We start from the raw sequence: 21,742 nt of genomic DNA on the forward strand, positions 1-21,742 counted from the left end.
CTGCAGTGATGTATGGGAAACTAATACTGGTCTCACAGGAAAGGATCAAAGCACAGACTCTAAGAAGTCTCACTCTTCATGCACTTAAGGCGGCATTGTGCCTTTTGCATTTAATACCGATGCGATTTCTGTGTTTCATCGTCAATGTGAATGTCCAAGGAATACATTGAACCTGCAGTGGTATAACGGAAACTAATACTGGTCTCACAGGAAAGGATCAAAGCACAGACTCTAAGAAGTCTCACTCTTCTTGCACTCAAGTCGCATTGTGCCTTTTGTATTTAATTCCGATCTAATTTCAGTGTTTCATCGTCAACGTGTATGTCCAAGGAATACATTGAACCTCCAGTGGTGTATCGGAAACTAATACTGGTCTCAGAGGGAATGCTCAAAGCACCGGGTGTAAGAAGAGTCACTGTTCTTGTACTTATGGCGGTAATGTGCCTTTTCTATTTAATTACGATGCGATTTCTGTGTTTCATCGTCAATGTGAAGGTCCAAGGAATACACTGAACCTGCAGTGGTGTATCGGAAACTAATACTGGTCTCACAGGAGAGGATCAAAACACAGACTCTAAGATGTCTCACTCTTCTTGCACTTAAGGCGGCATTGTGGCTTTTGTATTTAATTCCGATGCGATTTCTGTGTTTCATCGTCAATGTGTATGTCCAAGGAATACATTGAACCTGCAGTGGTGTATCGGAAACTAATACTGGACTCACAGGGAAGGATCAAAGCACAGACTCTAAGAAGTGACACTCTTCTTGCACTTAATGCGGCATTGTGCCTTTTGTGTTTAATTCCGACGCGATTTCTGTGTTTCATCGTCAATGTGGAGGTACAAGGAATACATTGACCGTGCAGTGGAGTATCGGAAACTAATACTGGTCTCACTGGAAAGGATCAAAGCACAGACTCTAAGAAGTCTCACTCTTCTTGCACTTAAGGTGGCACTGCGCCTTTTGTATTTAATTCCGATCTAATTTCAGTAGTTCATCGTCACGTGTGTGTCCAAGGAATACATTGAACCTGCAGTGGCGTAAAGGAAACTAATACTGGTCTCACAGGGAATGCTCAAAGCACCGACTGTATGAAGAGTCTCTATTCTAGTACGTAAGGCGGCATTGTGCCTTTTGTATTTAATTGCGATGCGATTTCTGTGTTTCATCATCAATGTGAAGGTCCAAGGAATACATTGAACTTGCAGTGGTGTATCGGAAACTAATACTGGTCTCACAGGATAGGATCAAAGCACAGACTCTAAGAAGTCTCACTCTTCTTGCACTTAAAGCGGCATTGTGCCTTTTGTATTTAATTCCGATGTGATTTCTGTGTTTCATCGTCAATGTGGAGGTCCAAGGAATACATTGAACCTGCAGTGGAGTATCGGAAACTAATACTGGTATCACAGGAAAGGATCAATGCACAGACTCTAAGAAGTCTCACACTTCTGGCACTTAAGGCGGCATTGTGCCACTTGTATTTCATTCCGATGCGATTTCTGTGTTTCATCGTCAATCTGAAGGTAAAACAAATACATTGAACCTGCAGTGGTGTATCGGAAACTAATACTGGTCTCACAGGAAAGGATCAAAGCACAGACTCTAAGAAGTCTCACTCTTATTGCACTTAAGGCGGCATTGTGAGTTGTGTATTCAATTCCGATTTAATTTCAGTGTTTCATCGTCAATGTGTATGTCCAAGGAATACATTGAACCTGCAGTGGTGTGTCAGAAACTAATACTGGTCTCACAGGGAATGCTCAAAACACTGACTGTAAGAAGAGTCTCTATTCTTATACTTAAGGCAGCATTGTGCGTTTTGTATTTAATTCCGATGCGATTTCTGTGTTTTATCGTCAATGTGAAGGTCCAAGGAATACATTGAACCTGCAGTGGTGTATCGGAAAATAATACTGGTCTCACAGGAGAGGATCAAAGCGCAGACTCTAAGATGTCTCACTCTTCTTGCACTTAAGGCGGCATCGTGCCTTTGGATTTATCTCCGATGTGATTTCTGTGTTTCATCGTCAATGTGAAGGTCCAAGGAATACATTTAACATGCAGTGGTTTGTCGGAAACTAATACTGGTCTCACAGGAAAGGATCAAAGCACAGACTCTAAGAAGTGTAACTCTTCTTGCACTTAATGCGGCATTGTGCTTTTTGTATTTTCTTCCGATGCGATTTCTGTGTTTCATCGTCAATGTGAAGGTCCAAGGAATACATTGACCCTCCAGTGGAGTATCGGAAACTAATACTGGTCTCACAGGAAAGGATCAAAGCACTGACTCTAAGAAGTCTCACTCTTCTTGCACTTAAGGTGGCACTGCGCCTTTTGTATTTAATTCCGATGTAATTTCAGTGGTTTATCGTCAATGTGTAGGTCCTAGGAATACATTGAACCTGCAGTGGTGTATCGGAAACTAATACTGGTCTCACAGGAAAGGATCAAAGCACAGACTCTAAGAAGTCTCACTCTTCTTGCACTTAAGGTGGCACTGCGCCTTTTGTATTTAATTCCGATGTAATTTCAGTGGTTTATCGTCAATGCGTATGTCCAAGGAATACATTGAACCTGCAGTGGTGTGTCAGAAACTAATACTGGTCTCACAGGGAATGCTCAAAACACCGACTGTAAGAGGAGTCTCTATTCTTATATTTATGGCGGCATTTTGCCTTTTGTATTTAATTCCAACGCGATTTCTGTGTTTCATCGTCAATGTGAAGGTCCAAGGAGTACATTGAACCTGCAGTGGTGTGTCGGAAACTAATACTGGTCTCACAGGAAAGGACCAAAGCAGAGACTCTAAGAAGTCACACTCTTCTTGCACTTAAAGCGGCATTGTGTCTTTTGTAATTAATAGCGATGAGATATCTGTGTTTCATCGTCAATGATAATGTCCAAGGAATACATTGAACCTGCAGTGGTGTATCGGAAACTAATACTGGTCTCACAGGAAAGGAACAAAACACAGACTTTAAGAAGTCTCACTCTTCTTACACTTAAGTCGCATTGTGCCTTTTGTATTTAATTCCGATTAATTTCAGTGTTTCATCGTCAATGTGAAGGTCCAAGGAATACATTGAACCTGCAGTAGTGTATCGGAAACTAATACTGGCCTCACAGGAAAGGATCAAAGCAGAGACTTTAAGAAGTCACACGCCTCTTGCGCTTAAGGCGGCATTGTGCCTTTTGTATTTAATTCCGATGCGATCTCTGTGTTTCATCGTCAATGTGAATGTCCAAGAAATACATTGAACCTGCAGTGGTGTATCGGAAACTAATACTGGTATCGCAGGAAAGGATCAAAGCACAGACTCTAAGAAGTCTCACTCTTGTTGCACTTAAGGCGGCATTGTGCCATTTGTATTTAAATCCGATGCGATTTCTGTGTTTCAACGTCAAAGTGAAGGTCCAAGGAATTCATTGTACCTGCAGTGGAGTATCGGAAAGTAATACTGGTCTCACAGGAAAGGATCAATGTATAGACTCTAAGAAGCCTCACTCTTCTTGCACTTAAGGCGGCATTGTGAGTTTTGTATTCAATTCCCATATAATTTCAGTGTTTCATCGTCAATGTGTATGTCCAAGGAGTACATTGTACCTGCAGTGATGTATCGGAAATTAATACTGGTCTCACAGGAAAGGATCAAAGCACAGACTCTAAGAAGTCTCACTCTTCATGCACTTAAGGCGGCATTGTGCCTTTTGCATTTAGTTCCGATGCGATTTCTGTGTTTCATCGTCAATGTGTATGTCCAAGGAATACATTGAACCTGCAGTGGTGTATCGGAAACTAATACTGGTCTCACAGGGAAAGTTCAGAGCACCGACTGTAAGAAGAGTCTCTATTCTTGTACTTAAGGCGACATTGTGCCTTTTGCATTTGATTCCGAATCGATTTCTGTGTTTCATCGTCAATGTGAACGTCAAAGGAATACTTTGAACCTGCAGTGGGTTATCGGAAACTAATACTGGCCTCACAGGAAAGGATCAAATCTCAGACTCTAAGAAGTCTCACTCTTCTCGCACTTAAGACGGCATTGTGCCTTTTGTATTTAATTCCGATGCGATTTCTGTGTTTCATCGTCAATGTGAAGATCCAAGGAATACATTGAACCTGCAGTGATGTATCGGAAACTAATACTGGTCTCACAGGAAAGGATCAAAGCACAGACTCTAAGAAGTCTCACTCTTCATGCACTTAAGGCGGCATTGTGCCTTTTGCATTTAATACCGATGCGATTTCTGTGTTTCATCGTCAATGTGAATGTCCAAGGAATACATTGAACCTGCAGTGGTATAACGGAAACTAATACTGGTCTCACAGGAAAGGATCAAAGCACAGACTCTAAGAAGTCTCACTCTTCTTGCACTCAAGTCGCATTGTGCCTTTTGTATTTAATTCCGATCTAATTTCAGTGTTTCATCGTCAACGTGTATGTCCAAGGAATACATTGAACCTCCAGTGGTGTATCGGAAACTAATACTGGTCTCAGAGGGAATGCTCAAAGCACCGGGTGTAAGAAGAGTCACTGTTCTTGTACTTATGGCGGTAATGTGCCTTTTCTATTTAATTACGATGCGATTTCTGTGTTTCATCGTCAATGTGAAGGTCCAAGGAATACACTGAACCTGCAGTGGTGTATCGGAAACTAATACTGGTCTCACAGGAGAGGATCAAAACACAGACTCTAAGATGTCTCACTCTTCTTGCACTTAAGGCGGCATTGTGGCTTTTGTATTTAATTCCGATGCGATTTCTGTGTTTCATCGTCAATGTGTATGTCCAAGGAATACATTGAACCTGCAGTGGTGTATCGGAAACTAATACTGGACTCACAGGGAAGGATCAAAGCACAGACTCTAAGAAGTGACACTCTTCTTGCACTTAATGCGGCATTGTGCCTTTTGTGTTTAATTCCGACGCGATTTCTGTGTTTCATCGTCAATGTGGAGGTACAAGGAATACATTGACCCTGCAGTGGAGTATCGGAAACTAATACTGGTCTCACTGGAAAGGATCAAAGCACAGACTCTAAGAAGTCTCACTCTTCTTGCACTTAAGGTGGCACTGCGCCTTTTGTATTTAATTCCGATCTAATTTCAGTAGTTCATCGTCAATGTGTATGCCCAAGGAATACATTGAACCTGCAGTGGTGTATCGGAAACTAATACTGGTCTCACAGGGAATGCTCAAAGCACCGACTGCAAGTAGAGTCTCCATTCTTGTACTTAAGGCGGCATTGTGCCTTTTGCAGTTAATTCCGATGCGATATTTGTTTTTCATCGTCAATGTGAAGGTCCAAGGAATACCTTGAACCTGCAGTGGTGTATCGGAAACTAATACTGGCCTCACAGGAAACGATCAAAGCACAGACTCTAAGAAGTCACACGCCTCTTGCACTTAAGGCGGCATTGAGCCTTTTGTATTTAATGTCGATGCGATTTCTGTGCTTCATCGTCAATGTGCAGGTCCAATAAATACATTGAACCTGCATTGGTGTATCGGAAACTAATACTGGTTCACAGGACACGATCGAAGCACAGACTCTAAGAAGTCTCACTCTTCTTTCCTTTTAGTTGCATTGTGCCTTTTGTATTTAATTCCGATCTAATTTCAGTATTTCATCGTCACGTGTGTGTCCAAGGAATACATTGAACCTGCAGTGGCGTATCGGAAACTAATACTGGTCTCACAGGGAATGCTCAAAGCACCGACTGTATGAAGAGTCTCTATTCTAGTACGTAAGGCGGCATTGTGCCTTTTGTATTTAATTGCGATGCGATTTCTGTGTTTCATCATCAATGTGAAGGTCCAAGGAATACATTGAACTTGCAGTGGTGTATCGGAAACTAATACTGGTCTCACAGGATAGGATCAAAGCACAGACTCTAAGAAGTCTCACTCTTCTTGCACTTAAGGCGGCATTGTGCCTTTTGTATTTAATTCCGATGTGATTTCTGTGTTTCATCGTCAATGTGGAGGTCCAAGGAATACATTGAACCTGCAGTGGAGTATCGGAAACTAATACTGGTATCACAGGAAAGGATCAATGCACAGACTCTAAGAAGTCTCACACTTCTGGCACTTAAGGCGGCATTGTGCCACTTGTATTTCATTCCGATGCGATTTCTGTGTTTCATCGTCAATCTGAAGGTAAAACAAATACATTGAACCTGCAGTGGTGTATCGGAAACTAATACTGGTCTCACAGGAAAGGATCAAAGCACAGACTCTAAGAAGTCTCACTCTTATTGCACTTAAGGCGGCATTGTGCCTTTTGCATTTAATTCCGATGCGATTTCTGTGTTTCATCGTCAATGTGTATGTCCAAGGAATACATTGAACCTGCAGTGGTGTATCGGAAACTAATACTGGTCTCACAGGGAAAGTTCAGAGCACCGACTGTAAGAAGAGTCTCTATTCTTGTACTTAAGGCGACATTGTGCCTTTTGCATTTGATTCCGAATCGATTTCTGTGTTTCATCGTCAATGTGAATGTCAAAGGAATACTTTGAACCTGCAGTGGGTTATCGGAAACTAATACTGGCCTCACAGGAAAGGATCAAATCTCAGACTCTAAGAAGTCTCACTCTTCTCGCACTTAAGACGGCATTGTGCCTTTTGTATTTAATTCCGATGCGATTTCTGTGTTTCATCGTCAATGTGAAGGACCAAGGAATACATTGAACCTGCAGTGATGTATCGGAAACTAATACTGGTCTCACAGGAATGGATCAAAGCACAGACTCTAAGAAGTCTCACTCTTCATGCACTTAAGGCGGCATTGTGCCTTTTGCATTTAATTCCGATGCGATTTCTGTGTTTCATCGTCAATGTGTATGTCCAAGGAATACATTGAACCTGCAGTGGTGTATCGGAAACTAATACTGGTCTCACAGGGAAAGTTCAGAGCACCGACTGTAAGAAGAGTCTCTATTCTTGTACTTAAGGCGACATTGTGCCTTTTGCATTTGATTCCGAATCGATTTCTGTGTTTCATCGTCAATGTGAAGGTCAAAGGAATACTTTGAACCTGCAGTGGGTTATCGGAAACTAATACTGGCCTCACAGGAAAGGATCAAATCTCAGACTCTAAGAAGTCTCACTCTTCTCGCACTTAAGACGGCATTGTGCCTTTTGTATTTAATTCCGATGCGATTTCTGTGTTTCATCGTCAATGTGAAGGTCCAAGGAATACATTGAACCTGCAGTGATGTATCGGAAACTAATACTGGTCTCACAGGAAAGGATCAAAGCACAGACTCTAAGAAGTCTCACTCTTCATGCACTTAAGGCGGCATTGTGCCTTTTGCATTTAATACCGATGCGATTTCTGTGTTTCATCGTCAATGTGAATGTCCAAGGAATACATTGAACCTGCAGTGGTATAACGGAAACTAATACTGGTCTCACAGGAAAGGATCAAAGCACAGACTCTAAGAAGTTTCACTCTTCTTGCACTCAAGTCGCATTGTGCCTTTTGTATTTAATTCCGATCTAATTTCAGTGTTTCATCGTCAACGTGTATGTCCAAGGAATACATTGAACCTCCAGTGGTGTATCGGAAACTAATACTGGTCTCAGAGGGAATGCTCAAAGCACCGGGTGTAAGAAGAGTCACTGTTCTTGTACTTATGGCGGTAATGTGCCTTTTCTATTTAATTACGATGCGATTTCTGTGTTTCATCGTCAATGTGAAGGTCCAAGGAATACACTGAACCTGCAGTGGTGTATCGGAAACTAATACTGGTCTCACAGGAGAGGATCAAAACACAGACTCTAAGATGTCTCACTCTTCTTGCACTTAAGGCGGCATTGTGGCTTTTGTATTTAATTCCGATGCGATTTCTGTGTTTCATCGTCAATGTGTATGTCCAAGGAATACATTGAACCTGCAGTGGTGTATCGGAAACTAATACTGGACTCACAGGGAAGGATCAAAGCACAGACTCTAAGAAGTGACACTCTTCTTGCACTTAATGCGGCATTGTGCCTTTTGTGTTTAATTCCGATGCGATTTCTGTGTTTCATCGTCAATGTGGAGGTACAAGGAATACATTGACCCTGCAGTGGAGTATCGGAAACTAATACTGGTCTCACTGGAAAGGATCAAAGCACAGACTCTAACAAGTCTCACTCTTCTTGCACTTAAGGTGGCACTGCGCCTTTTGTATTTAATTCCGATCTAATTTCAGTAGTTCATCGTCAATGTGTATGCCCAAGGAATACATTGAACCTGCAGTGGTGTATCGGAAACTAATACTGGTCTCACAGGGAATGCTCAAAGCACCGACTGCAAGAAGAGTCTCCATTCTTGTACTTAAGGCGGCATTGTGCCTTTTGCAGTTAATTCCGATGCGATATTTGTTTTTCATCGTCAATGTGAAGGTCCAAGGAATACCTTGAACCTGCAGTGGTGTATCGGAAACTAATACTGGCCTCACAGGAAACGATCAAAGCACAGACTCTAAGAAGTCACACGCCTCTTGCACTTAAGGCGGCATTGAGCCTTTTGTATTTAATGTCGATGCGATTTCTGTGCTTCATCGTCAATGTGCAGGTCCAATAAATACATTGAACCTGCATTGGTGTATCGGAAACTAATACTGGTTCACAGGACAGGATCGAAGCACAGACTCTAAGAAGTCTCACTCTTCTTTCCTTTAAGTTGCATTGTGCCTTTTGTATTTAATTCCGATCTAATTTCAGTATTTCATCGTCACGTGTGTGTCCAAGGAATACATTGAACCTGCAGTGGCGTATCGGAAACTAATACTGGTCTCACAGGGAATGCTCAAAGCACCGACTGTATGAAGAGTCTCTATTCTAGTACGTAAGGCGGCATTGTGCCTTTTGTATTTAATTGCGATGCGATTTCTGTGTTTCATCATCAATGTGAAGGTCCAAGGAATACATTGAAGTTGCAGTGGTGTATCGGAAACTAATACTGGTATCGCAGGAAAGGATCAAAGCACAGACTCTAAGAAGTCTCACTCTTGTTGCACTTAAGGCGGCATTGTGCCATTTGTATTTAAATCCGATGCGATTTCTGTGTTTCAACGTCAAAGTGAAGGTCCAAGGAATTCATTGTACCTGCAGTGGAGTATCGGAAAGTAATACTGGTCTCACAGGAAAGGATCAATGTATAGACTCTAAGAAGCCTCACTCTTCTTGCACTTAAGGCGGCATTGTGAGTTTTGTATTCAATTCCCATATAATTTCAGTGTTTCATCGTCAATGTGTATGTCCAAGGAGTACATTGTACCTGCAGTGGTGTGTCAGAAACTAATACTGGTCTCACAGGGAATCCTCAAAACACCGACTGTAAGAATAGTCTCTATTCTTATACTTAAGGCGGCATTGTGACTTTTGTATTTCATTCCGACGCGATTTCTGTGTTTCATCGTCAATGTGAAGGTCCAAGGGTACATTTAACCTGCAGTGATGTATGGAAACTAATACTGGTCTCACAGGAAAGGATCAAAGCGCAGACTCTAAGAAGTCACACTCTTCTTGCACTTAAGGCGGCATTGTGCCTTTTGCATTTAATACCGATGCGATTTCTGTGTTTCATCGTCAATGTGAATGTCCAAGGAATACATTGAACCTGCAGTGGTGTATCGGAAACTAATACTGGTCTCACAGGAAAGGATCAAAGCACAGACTCCAAGAAGTCTCACTCTTCTTGCACTCAAGTCGCATTGTGCCTTTTGTATTTAATTCTGACCTAATTTCAGTGTTTCATCGTCAACGTGTATGTCCAAGGAATACATTGAACCTGCAGTGGTGTATCGGAAACTAATACTGGTCTCACAGGGAATGCTCAAAGCACCGGGTGTAAGAAGAGTCTCTGTTCTTGTACTTATGGCGGCATTGTGCCTTTTGTATTTAATTCCGATGCGATTTCTGTGTTTCATCGTCAATTTGAAGGTCCAAGGAACACATTGAACCTGCAGTGGTGTATCGGAAACTAATACTGGTCTCACAGAAGAGGATCAATGCACAGACTGTAAGATGTCTCACTCTTCTTGCACTTAAGCGGCATTGTGGCTTTTGTATTTAATTCCGATGCGATTCCTGTGTTTCATCGTCAATGTGTACGTCCAAGGAATACATTGATCCGGCAGTGGTGTATCGGAAACTAATATGTATCGGAAACTAATACTGGTCTCACAGGAAAGGATCAAAGCACAGACTCTAAGAAGTCTCACTCTTCTTGCACTTAAGGCGGCATTGTGCATTTGGATTTATCTCCGATGTGATTTCTGAGTTTCTTCGTCAATGTGAAGGTCCAAGGGATACGTTGACCTGCAGTGGTTTATCGGAAACTAATGCTGGTCTCACAGGAAAGGATCAAAGCACAGACTCTAAGAAGTGTCACTCTTCTTGCACTTAATGCGGCATTGTGCCTTTTGTATTTAATTCCGATGCGATTTCTGTGTTTCATCGTCAATGTGGAGGTCCAAGGAATACATTGACCCTGCAGTGGAGAATCGGAATCTAATACGGCTCTCACAGGAAAGGATCAAAGCACAGACTGTAAGAAGTCTCACTCTTCTTGCAGTTAAGGCGGCATTGTGTGTTTTGTATTCAATTCCCATTTCATTTCAGTGTTTCATCGACAATTAATATGTCCAAGGAATACATTGGACCTGCAGTGGTGTGTCAGAAACTAATACTGGTCTCACAGGGAATACTCAAAAAACCGACTGTAAGAAGAGTCTCTATTCTTATATTTAAGGCGGCATTGTGCCTTTTGTATTTAATTCCGACGCGATCTCTGTGTTTCATCGTCAATGTGAAGGTCCAAGGAATACACTGCACCTGCAGTGGTGTATCGGAAACTAATACTGGTCTCACAGGAGAGGATCAAATCACAGACTCTAAGATGTCTCACTCTTCTTGCACTTAAGGCGGCATTGTGGCTTTTGTATTTAATTCCGATGCGATTTCTGTGTTTCATCGTCAATGTGTATGTCCAAGGAATACATTGAACCTGCAGTGGTGTATCGGATACTAATACTGGTCTCACAGGGAAAGTTCAGAGCACCGACTGTAAGAAGAGTCTCTATTCTTTCTACTTAAGGCGACATTGTGCCTTTTGCATTTGATTCCGAATCGATTTCTGTGTTCCATCGTCAATGTGAAGGTCCAAGGAATACATTGAATCTGCAGTGGTATATCGGAAACTGATACTGGTCTCACAGGAAAGGATCAAAGCACAGGCTCTAAGAAGTCACAGGCCTCTTGCACTTAAGGCGGCATTGTGCCTTTTGTATTTAATTCCGATGCGATTTCTGTGTTTCATCGTCAATGTGAATGTCCAACAAATACATAGAACCTGCAGTGATGTATCGGAAACTAATACTGGTATCGCAATAAAGGATCAAAGCACAGACTCTAAGAAGTCTCACTCTTGTTGCATTTAAGGCGGCATTGTGCATTTTGTATTTAATTCCGATGCGATTTCTGTGTTTCATCGTCAAAGTGAAGGTCCAAGGAATACATTGAACCTGCAGTGGAGTATCGGAAAGTAATACTGGTCTTACAGGAAAGGATCAATGCACAGACACTAAGAAGCCTCACTCTTCTTGCACATAAGGCGGCATTGTGAGTTTTGTATTCAATTCCCATATAATTTCAGTGTTTCATCGTCAATGTGTATGTCCAAGGAGTACATTGTACCTGCAGTGGTGTGTCAGAAACTAATACTGGTCTCACAGGGAATGCTCAAAACACCGACTGTAAGAAGAGTCTCTATTCTTTTACTTAAGGCGGCATTGTGCCTTTTGTATTTAATTCCAACGCGATTTCTGTGTTTCATCGTCAATGTGAAGGTCCAGGGAGTACATTTAACCTGCAGTGATGTATCGGAAACTAATACTGGTCTCACAGGAAAGGATCAAAGCACAGACTCTAAGAAGTCTCACTCTTCTTGCACTTAAGGCGGCATTGTGTCTTTTGCATTTAATACCGATGCGATTTCTGTGTTTCATCGTCAATGTGAATGTCCAAGGAATACATTGAACCTGCAGTGGTATATCGGAAACTAATACTGGTCTCACAGGAAAGGATCAATGCACAGTCCCTAAGAAGTCTCACTCTTTTTGCACTCAAGTCGCATTGTGCCTTTTGTATTTAATTTCGGTCTAATTTCAGCGTTTCATCGTGAACGTGTATGTCCAAGGAATACATTGAACCTGCAGTGGTGTATCGGAAACTAATACTGGTCTCACAGGGAATGCACAAAACACCGGGTGTAAGAAGAGTCTCTGTTCTTGTACTTATGGCGGCATTGTGCCTTTTGTATTTAATTCCGATGCGATTTCTGTGTTTCATCGTCAATGTGAAGGTCCAAGGAATACATTGAACCTGCAGTGGTGTATCGGAAACTAATACTGGTCTTACAGGAGAGGATCAAAGCACAGACTCTTAGATGTCTCACTCTTCTTGCATTTAAGGCGGCATTGTGGCTTTTGTATTTAATTCCGATGCGATTTCTGTGTTTCATCGTCAATGTGTATGTCCAAGGAATACATTGAACCTGCAGTGATGTATCGGAAGCAATACTGGTCTCACAGGGGAGGATCAAAGCACAGACTCTAAGAAGTCACACTCTTCTTGCACTTAAAGCGGCATTGTGCCTTTCGAATTTAATATCGATGAGATATCTATGATTCATCGTCAATGATAATGTCGAAAGAATACATTGAATCTGCAGTGGTGTATCCGGAACTAAAACTGGTCTCACAGGAAAGGATCGAAGCACAGACTCTAAGAAGTCTCACTCTTCTTGCACTTAAGGTGGCACTGCGCCTTTTGTATTTAATTCCAATCTAATTTCAGTGGTTTATCGTCAATGTGTAGGTCCTAGGAATACATTGAACCTGCAGTGGTGTATCGGAAACTAATACTGGTCTCACAGGAAAGGATCAAAGCACAGACTCTAAGAAGTCTCACTCTTCTTGCACTTAAGGCGGCATTGTGAGTTTTGTATTCAATTCCGATTCAATTTCAGTGTTATCGTCAATGTGTATGTCCAAGGAATACATTGAACCTCCAGTGGTGTGTCGGAAACTAATACTGGTCTCACTGGAAAGGGCCAAAGCAGAGACTCTAAGCAGTCACACTCTTCTTGCAGTTAAAGCGGCATTGTGCCTTTTGTATTTAACACCGATGAGATACCTGTGTTTCATCGTCAATTATAATGTCCAAGGAATACATTGAACCTTCAGTGGTGTATCGGAAATTAATACTGGTCTCACAGGAAAGGATCAAAGCACAGACTCTAAGAAGTCTCACTCTTCTTGCACTTAAGTCGCATTGTGCCTTTTGTATTTAATTCCGATCTAATTTCAGTGTTTCATCGTCAACGTGTATGTCCAAGGAATACATTGAACCTGCAGTGGTGTATCGGAATCTAATACTGGTCAAACAGGAAAGGATCAAAGCACAGACTCTAAGAAGTCTCACATTTCTTGCACTTAAGTCGTAATGTGCCTTTCGTATTTAATTCTGATCTAATTTCAGTGTTTCATCGTCAACGAGTATGTCCAAGGAGTACATTGAACCTGCAGTGGTGTATCGGAAATTAATACTGGTCTCACAGGGAATGCTCAAAACACCGACTGTAAGCAGAGTCTCTATTCCTGTACTTAAGGCCGCATTGTGCCTTTTTTTATTTAATTGTGATGCGATTTCTGTGTTTCATCATCAATGTGAAGGTCCAAGGAATACATTGAACCTGCAGTGGTGCATCGGTAACTAATACTTTTTCACAGGAAAGGATCAAAGCACAGATAATAAGAAGTTCAACTCTTCTTGCATTTAAGGGGGTATTGTGCCTTTTGTATTTAATTCCGATCTAATTTCAGTAGTTCATCGTCAGTGTGTATGTCCAAGGAATACATTGAACCTGAAGTGGTGTATCGGAAACTAATACTGGTCTAGCAGGGAAAGCTCAAAGCACCGACTGTAAGAAGTGTCTCTATTCTTGTACTTAAGGCGACATTGTGCCTTTTGCATTTAATTCCGAATCGATTTCTGTGTTTCACCGTCAATGTGAAGGTCAAAGGAATACGTTGAACCGGCAGTGGAGTATCGGAAACTAATACTGGCCTAACAGGAAAGGATCAAAGCACAGACTCTAAGAAGTCTCACTCTTCTCGCACTTAAGGCGGCATTGTGCCTTTTGTATTTAATTCCGATGCGATTTCTGTGTTTCATCGTCAATGTGAAGGTCCAAGGAATACATTGAATCTGCAGTGGTACATCGGAAACTGATACTGGTCTCATAGGAAAGGGTCAAAGCACAGACTCTAAGAAGTCACACGCCTCTTGCACTTAAGGTGGCATTGTGCCTTTTGTATTTCATTCCGATGCGATTTCTGTGTTTCATCGTCAATGTGAATGTCCAACAAATACATTGAACCTGCAGTGGTGTATCGGAAACTAATACTGGTATCGCAGGAAAGGATCAAAGCACAGACTCTAAGAAGTCTCACTCTTGTTGCACTTAAGGCGGCATTGTGCCTTTTGTATTTAATTCCGATGCGACTTCTGTGTTTCATCGTCAAAGTGATGGTCCAAGGAATACATTGAACCTGCAGTGGAGTATCGGAAAGTAATACTGGTCTCACAGGAAAGGATCAATGCACAGACTCTAAGAAGCCTCACTCTTCTTGCACTTAAGGCGGCATTGTGAGTTTTGTATTCAGTACCATATAATTTCAGTGTTTCATCGTCAATGTGTATGTCCAAGGAGTACATTGTACCTGCAGTGGTGTGTCAGAAACTAATACTGGTCTCACAGGGAATGCTCAAACACCGACTGTAAGAAGAGTCTCTATTCTTATAGTTAAGACGGCATTGTGCCTTTTGTATTTAATTCCGACGCGATTTCTGTGTTTCATCGTCAATGTGAAGGTCCAAGGAGTACATTTAACCTGCAGTGATGTATCGGAAACTAATACTGGTCTCACTGGAAAGGATCAAAGCACAGACTCTAAGAAGTCTCACTCTTCTTGCTCTTAAGGTGGCACTGCGCCTTTTGTATTTAATTCCGATCTAATTTCAGTAGTTCATCGTCAATGTGTATGCCCAAGGAATACATTGAACCTGCAGTGGTGTATCGGAAACTAATACTGGTCTCACAGGGAATGCTCAAAGCACCGACTGCAAGAAGAGTCTCCATTCTTGTACTTAAGGCGGCATTGTGCCTTTTGCAGTTAATTCCGATGCGATATTTGTTTTTCATCGTCAATGTGAAGGTCCAAGGAATACCTTGAACCTGCAGTGGTGTATCGGAAACCAATACTGGCCTCACAGGAAACGATCAAAGCACAGACTCTAAGAAGTCACACGCCTCTTGCACTTAAGGCGGCATTGAGCCATTTGTATTTAATGTCGATGCGATTTCTGTGTTTCATCGTCAATGTGCAGGTCCAATGAATACATTGAACCTGCATTGGTGTATCGGAAACTAATACTGGTTCACAGGAAAGGATCGAAGCACAGACTCTAAGAAGTCTCACTCTTCTTTCCTTTAAGTTGCATTGTGCCTTTTGTATTTAATTCCGATCTAATTTCAGTGTTTCATCGTCACGTGTGTGTCCAAGGAATACATTGAACCTGCAGTGGCGTATCGGAAACTAATACTGGTCTCACAGAGAATGCTCAAAGCACCGACTGTATGAAGAGTCTCTATTCTAGTACTTAAGGCGGCATTGTGCCTTTTGTATTTAATTGCGATGCGATTTCTGTGTTTCATCATCAATGTGAAGGTCCAAGAAATACATTGAACTTGCAGTGGTGTATCGGAAACTAATACTGGTCTCACAGGATAGGATCAAAGCACAGACTCTAAGAAGTCTCACTCTTCTTGCTATTAAGGCGGCATTGTGCCTTTTGTATTTAATTCCGATGTGATTTCTGTGTTTCATCGTCAATGTGGAGGTCCAAGGAATACATTGAACCTGCAGTGGAGTATCGGAAACTAATACTGGTATCACAGGAAAGGATCAATGCACAGACTCTAAGAAGTCTCACTCTTCTGGCACTTAAGGCGGCATTGTGCCTCTTGTATTTCATTCCGATGCGATTTCTGTGTTTCATCGTCAATCTGAAGGTAAAACAAATACATTGAACCTGCAGTGGTGTATCGGAAACTAATACTGGTCTCACAGGAAAGGATCAAAGCACAGACTCTAAGAAGTCTCACTCTTATTGCACTTAAGGCGGCATTGTGAGTTGTGTATTCAATTCCGATTTAATTTCAGTGTTTCATCGTCAATGTGCATGTCCAAGGAATACATTGAACCTGCAGTGGTGTGTCAGAAACTAATACTGGTCTCACAGGGAATTCTCAAAACACTGACTGTAAGAAGAGTCTCTATTCTTATACTTAAGGCAGCATTGTGCGTTTTGTATTTAATTCCGATGCGATTTCTGTGTTTTATCGTCAATGTGAGGGTCCAAGGAATACATTGAACCTGCAGTGGTGTATCGGAAAATAATACTGGTCTCACAGGAGAGGATCAAAGTGCAGACTCTAAGATGTCTCACTCTTCTTGCACTTAAGGCGGCATCGTGCCTTTGGATTTATCTCCGATGTGATTTCTGTGTTTCATCGTCAATGTGAAGGTCCAAGGAATACATTTAACATGCAGTGGTTTGTCGGAAACTAATACTGGTCTCACAGGAAAGGATCAAAGCACAGACTCTAAGAAGTGTCACTCTTCTTACACTTAATGCGGCATTGTGCTTTTTGTATTTTCTTCCGATGCGATTTCTGTGTTTCATCGTCAATGTGAAGGTCCAAGGAATACATTGACCCTCCAGTGGAGTATCGGAAACTAATACTGGTCTCACAGGAAAGGATCAAAGCACTGACTCTAAGAAGTCTCACTCTTCTTGCACTTAAGGTGGCACTGCGCCTTTTGTATTAAATTCCGATGTAATTTCAGTGGTTTATCGTCAATGTGTAGGTCCTAGGAATACATTGAACCTGCAGTGGTGTATCGGAAACTAATACTGGTCTCACAGGAAAGGATCAAAGCACAGACTCTAAGAAGTCTCACTCTTCTTGCACTTAAGGTGGCACTGCGCCTTTTGTATTTAATTCCAATGTAATTTCAGTGGTTTATCGTCAATGCGTATGTCCAAGGAATACATTGAACCTGCAGTGGTGTGTCAGAAACTAATACTGGTCTCACAGGGAATGCTCAAAACACCGACTGTAAGAGGAGTCTCTATTCTTATATTTATGGCGGCATTTTGCCTTTTGTATTTAATTCCAACGCGATTTCTGTGTTTCATCGTCAATGTGAAGGTCCAAGGAGTACATTGAACCTGCAGTGGTGTGTCGGAAACTAATACTGGTCTCACAGTAAAGGAACAAAGCAGAGACTCTAAGAAGTCACACTCTTCTTGCACTTAAAGCGGCATTGTGTCTTTTGTATTTAATAGCGATGAGATATCTGTGTTCATCGTCAATGATAATGTCCAAGGAATACATTGAACCTGCAGTGGTGTATCGGAAACTAATACTGGTCTCACAGGAAAGGAACAAAACACAGACTATAAGAAGTCTCACTCTTCTTGCACTTAAGTCGCATTGTGCCTTTTGTATTTAATTCCGATTAATTTCAGTGTTTCATCGTCAATGTGAAGGTCCAAGGAATACATTGAACCTGCAGTGGTGTATCGGAAACTAATACTGGCCTCACAGGAAAGGATCAAAGCAGAGACTTTAAGAAGTCACACGCCTCTTGCACTTAAGGCGGCATTGTGCCTTTTGTATTTAATTCCGATGCGATCTCTGTGTTTCATCGTCAATGTGAATGTCCAAGAAATACATTGAACCTGCAGTGGTGTATCGGAAGCTAATACTGGTATCGCAGGAAAGGATCAAAGCACAGACTTTAATAAGTCTCACTCTTGTTGCGCTTAAGGCGGCATTGTGCCATTTGTATTTAAATCCGATGCGATTTCTGTGTTTCATCGTCAAAGTGAAGGTCCAAGGAATTCATTGTACCTGCAGTGGAGTATCGGAAAGTAATACTGGTCTCACAGGAAAGGATCAATGCACAGACTCTAAGAAGCCTCCCTCTTCTTGCACTTAAGGCGGCATTGTGAGTTTTGTATTCAATTCCAATGTAATTTCAGTGGTTTATCGTCAATGTGTATGTCCAAGGAGTACATTGTACCTGCAGTGGTGTGTCAGAAACTAATACTGGTCACACAGGGAATCCTCAAAACACCGACTGTAAGAATAGTCTCTATTCTTATACTTAAGGCGGCATTGTGACTTTTGTATTTCATTCCGACGCGATTTCTGTGTTTCATCGTCAATGTGAAGGTCCAAGGGTACATTTAACCTGCAGTGATGTATCGGAAACTAATACTGGTCTCACAGGAAAGGATCAAAGCACAGACTCTAAGAAGTCACACTCTTCTTGCACTTAAGGCGGCATTGTGCCTTTTGCATTTAATACCGATGCGATTTCTGTGTTTCATCGTCAATGTGAATGTCCAAGGAATACATTGAACCTGCAGTGGTGTATCGGAAACTAATACTGGTCTCACAGGAAAGGATCAAAGCACAGACTCTAAGAAGTCTCACTCTTCTTGCACTCAAGTCGCATTGTACCTTTTGTATTTAATTCTGATCTAATTTCAGTGTTTCATCGTCAACGTGTATGTCCAAGGAATACATTGAACCTGCAGTGGTGTATCGGAAACTAATACTGGTCTCACAGGGAATGCTCAAAGCACAGACTCTAAGAAGTCTCACTCTTCTTGCACTTAAGGCGGCATTGTGCATTTGGATTTATCTCCGATGTGATTTCTGAGTTTCTTCGTCAATGTGAAGGTCCAAGGAATACATTGACCTGCAGTGGTTTATCGGAAACTAATGCTGGTCTCACGGGAAAGGATCAAAGCACAGACTCTAAGAAGTGTCACTCTTCTTGCACTTAATGCGGCATTGTGCCTTTTGTATTTAATTCCGATGCGATTTCTGTGTTTCATCGTCAATGTGGAGGTCCAAGGAATACATTGACCCTGAAGTGAAGAATCGGAATCTAATACGGGACTCACAGGAAAGGATCAAAGCACAGACTGTAAGAAGTCTCACACTTCTTGCAGTTAAGGCGGCATTGTGTGTTTTGTATTCAATTCCCATTTCATTTCAGTGTTTCTTCGACAATTAATATGTCCAAGGAATACATTGAACCTGCAGTGGTGTGTCAGAAACTAATACTGGTCTCACAGGGAATACTCAAAAAACCGACTGTAAGAAGAGTCTCTATTCTTATATTTAAGGCGGCATTGTGCCTTTTGTATTTAATTCCGACGCGATCTCTGTGTTTCATCGTCAATGTGAAGGTCCAAGGAATTCACTGCACCTGCAGTGGTGTATCGGAAACTAATACTGGTCTCACAGGAGAGGATCAAAGCACAGACTCTAAGATGTCTCACTCTTCTTGCACTTAAGGCGGCATTGTGGCTTTTGTATTTAATTCCGATGCGATTTCTGTGTTTCATCGTCAATGTGTATGTCCAAGGAATACATTGAACCTGCAGTGGTGTATCGGACACTAATACTGGTCTCACAGGGAAAGTTCAGAGCACCGACTGTTAGAAGAGTCTCTATTCTTGTACATAAGGCGACATTGTGCCTTTTGTATTTAATTCCGACGCGATTTCTGTGTTTCATCGTCAATGTGAAAGTCCAAAGAGTACATTGAACCTGCAGTGGTGTGTCGGAAACTAATACTGGTCTCACTGGAAAGGGCCAAAGCAGAGACTCTAAGAAGTCACACTCTTCTTGCACTTAAAGCGGCATTGTGCCTTTTGTATTTAACACCGATGAGATATCTGTGTTTCATCGTCAATTATAATGTCCAAGGAATACATTGAACCTTCAGTGGTGTATCGGAAATTAATACTGGTCTCACAGGAAAGGATCAAAGCACAGACTCTAAGAAGTCTCACTCTTCTTGCACTTAAGTCGCATTGTGCCTTTTGTATTTAATTCCGATCTAATTTCAGTGTTTCATCGTCAACGTGTATGTCCAAGGAATACATTGAACCTGCAGTGGTGTATCGGAATCTAATACTGGTCAAACAGGAAAGGATCAAAGCACAGACTCTAAGAAGTCTCACATTTCTTGCACTTAAGTCGTAATGTGCTTTTCGTATTTAATTCTGATGTAACTTCAGTGTTTCATCGTCAACGTGTATGTCCAAGGAGTACATTGAACCTGCAGTGGTGTATCGGAAATTAATACTGGTCTCACAGGGAATGCTCAAAACACCGACTGTAAGCAGAGTCTCTATTCCTGTCCTTAAGGCCGCATTGTGCCTTTTTTTATTTAATTGTGATGCGATTTCTGTGTTTCATCATCAATGTGAAGGTCCAAGGAATACATTAAACCTGCAGTGGTGCATCGGTAACTAATACTGGTTCACAGGAAAGGATCAAAGCACAGATAATAAGAAGTTCCACTCTTCTTGCATTTAAGGGGGTATTGTGCCATTTGTATTTAATTCCGATCTAATTTCAGTAGTTCATCGTCAGTGTGCATGTCCAAGGAATACATTGAACCTGAAGTGGTGTGTCAGAAACTAATACTGGTCTCACAGGGAATGCTCAAAACACCGACTGTAAGAGGAATCTCTATTCTTATATTTAAGGCGGCATTGTGCCTTTTGTATTTAATTCCGACGCGATCTCTGTGTTTCATCGTCAATGTGAAGGTCCAAGGAATTCACTGCACCTGCAGTGGTGTATCGGAAACTAATAATGGTCTCACAGGAGAGGATCAAAGCACAGACTCTAAGATGTTTCACTCTTCTTGCACTTAAGGCGGCATTGTGGCTTTTGTATTTAATTCCGATGCGATTTCTGTGTTTCATCGTCAATGTGTATGTCCAAGGAATACATTGAACCTGCAGTGGTGTATCGGACACTAATACTGGTCTCACAGGGAAAGTTCAGAGCACCGACTGTAAGAAGAGTCTCTATTCTTGTACTTAAGGCGACATTGTGCGTTTTGCATTTGATTCCGAATCGATTTCTGTGCTTCATCGTCAATGTGAAGGTCAAAGGAATACTTTGAACCTGCAGTGGGTTATCGGAAACTAATACTGGCCTCACAGGAAAGGATCAATGCTCAGACTCTAAGAAGTCTCACTCTTCTCGCACTTAAGACGGCATTGTGCCTTTTGTATTTAATTTCGATGTGATTTCTGTGTTTCATCGTCAATGTGAAGGTCCAAGGAATACATTGAATCTGCAGTGGTATATCGGAAACTGATACTGGTCTCACAGGAAAGGATCAAAGCACAGACTCTAAGAAGTCACAGGCCTCTTGCACTTAAGGCGGCATTGTGCCTTTTGTATTTAATTCCAATGTAATTTCAGTGGTTTATCGTCAATGTGTAGGTCCTAGGAATACATTGAACCTGCAGTGGTGTATCGGAAACTAATACTGGTCTCACAGGAAAGGATCAAAGCACAGACTCTAAGAAGTCTCACTCTTCTTGCACTTAAGGCGGCATTGTGAGTTTTGTATTCAATTCCGATTTAATTTCAGTGTTATCGTCAATGTGTATGTCCAAGGAATACATTGAACCTCCAGTGGTGTGTCAGAAACTAATACTGGTCTCACAGGGAATGCTCAAAACACCGACTGTAAGAGGAATCTCTATACTTATATTTAAGCCGGC

The sequence above is a fragment of the Schistocerca americana genome, chromosome 7 (genome assembly GCF_021461395.2).
Source record: "Schistocerca americana isolate TAMUIC-IGC-003095 chromosome 7, iqSchAmer2.1, whole genome shotgun sequence".
In the NCBI taxonomy this organism is placed as follows: domain Eukaryota; kingdom Metazoa; phylum Arthropoda; class Insecta; order Orthoptera; family Acrididae; genus Schistocerca; species Schistocerca americana.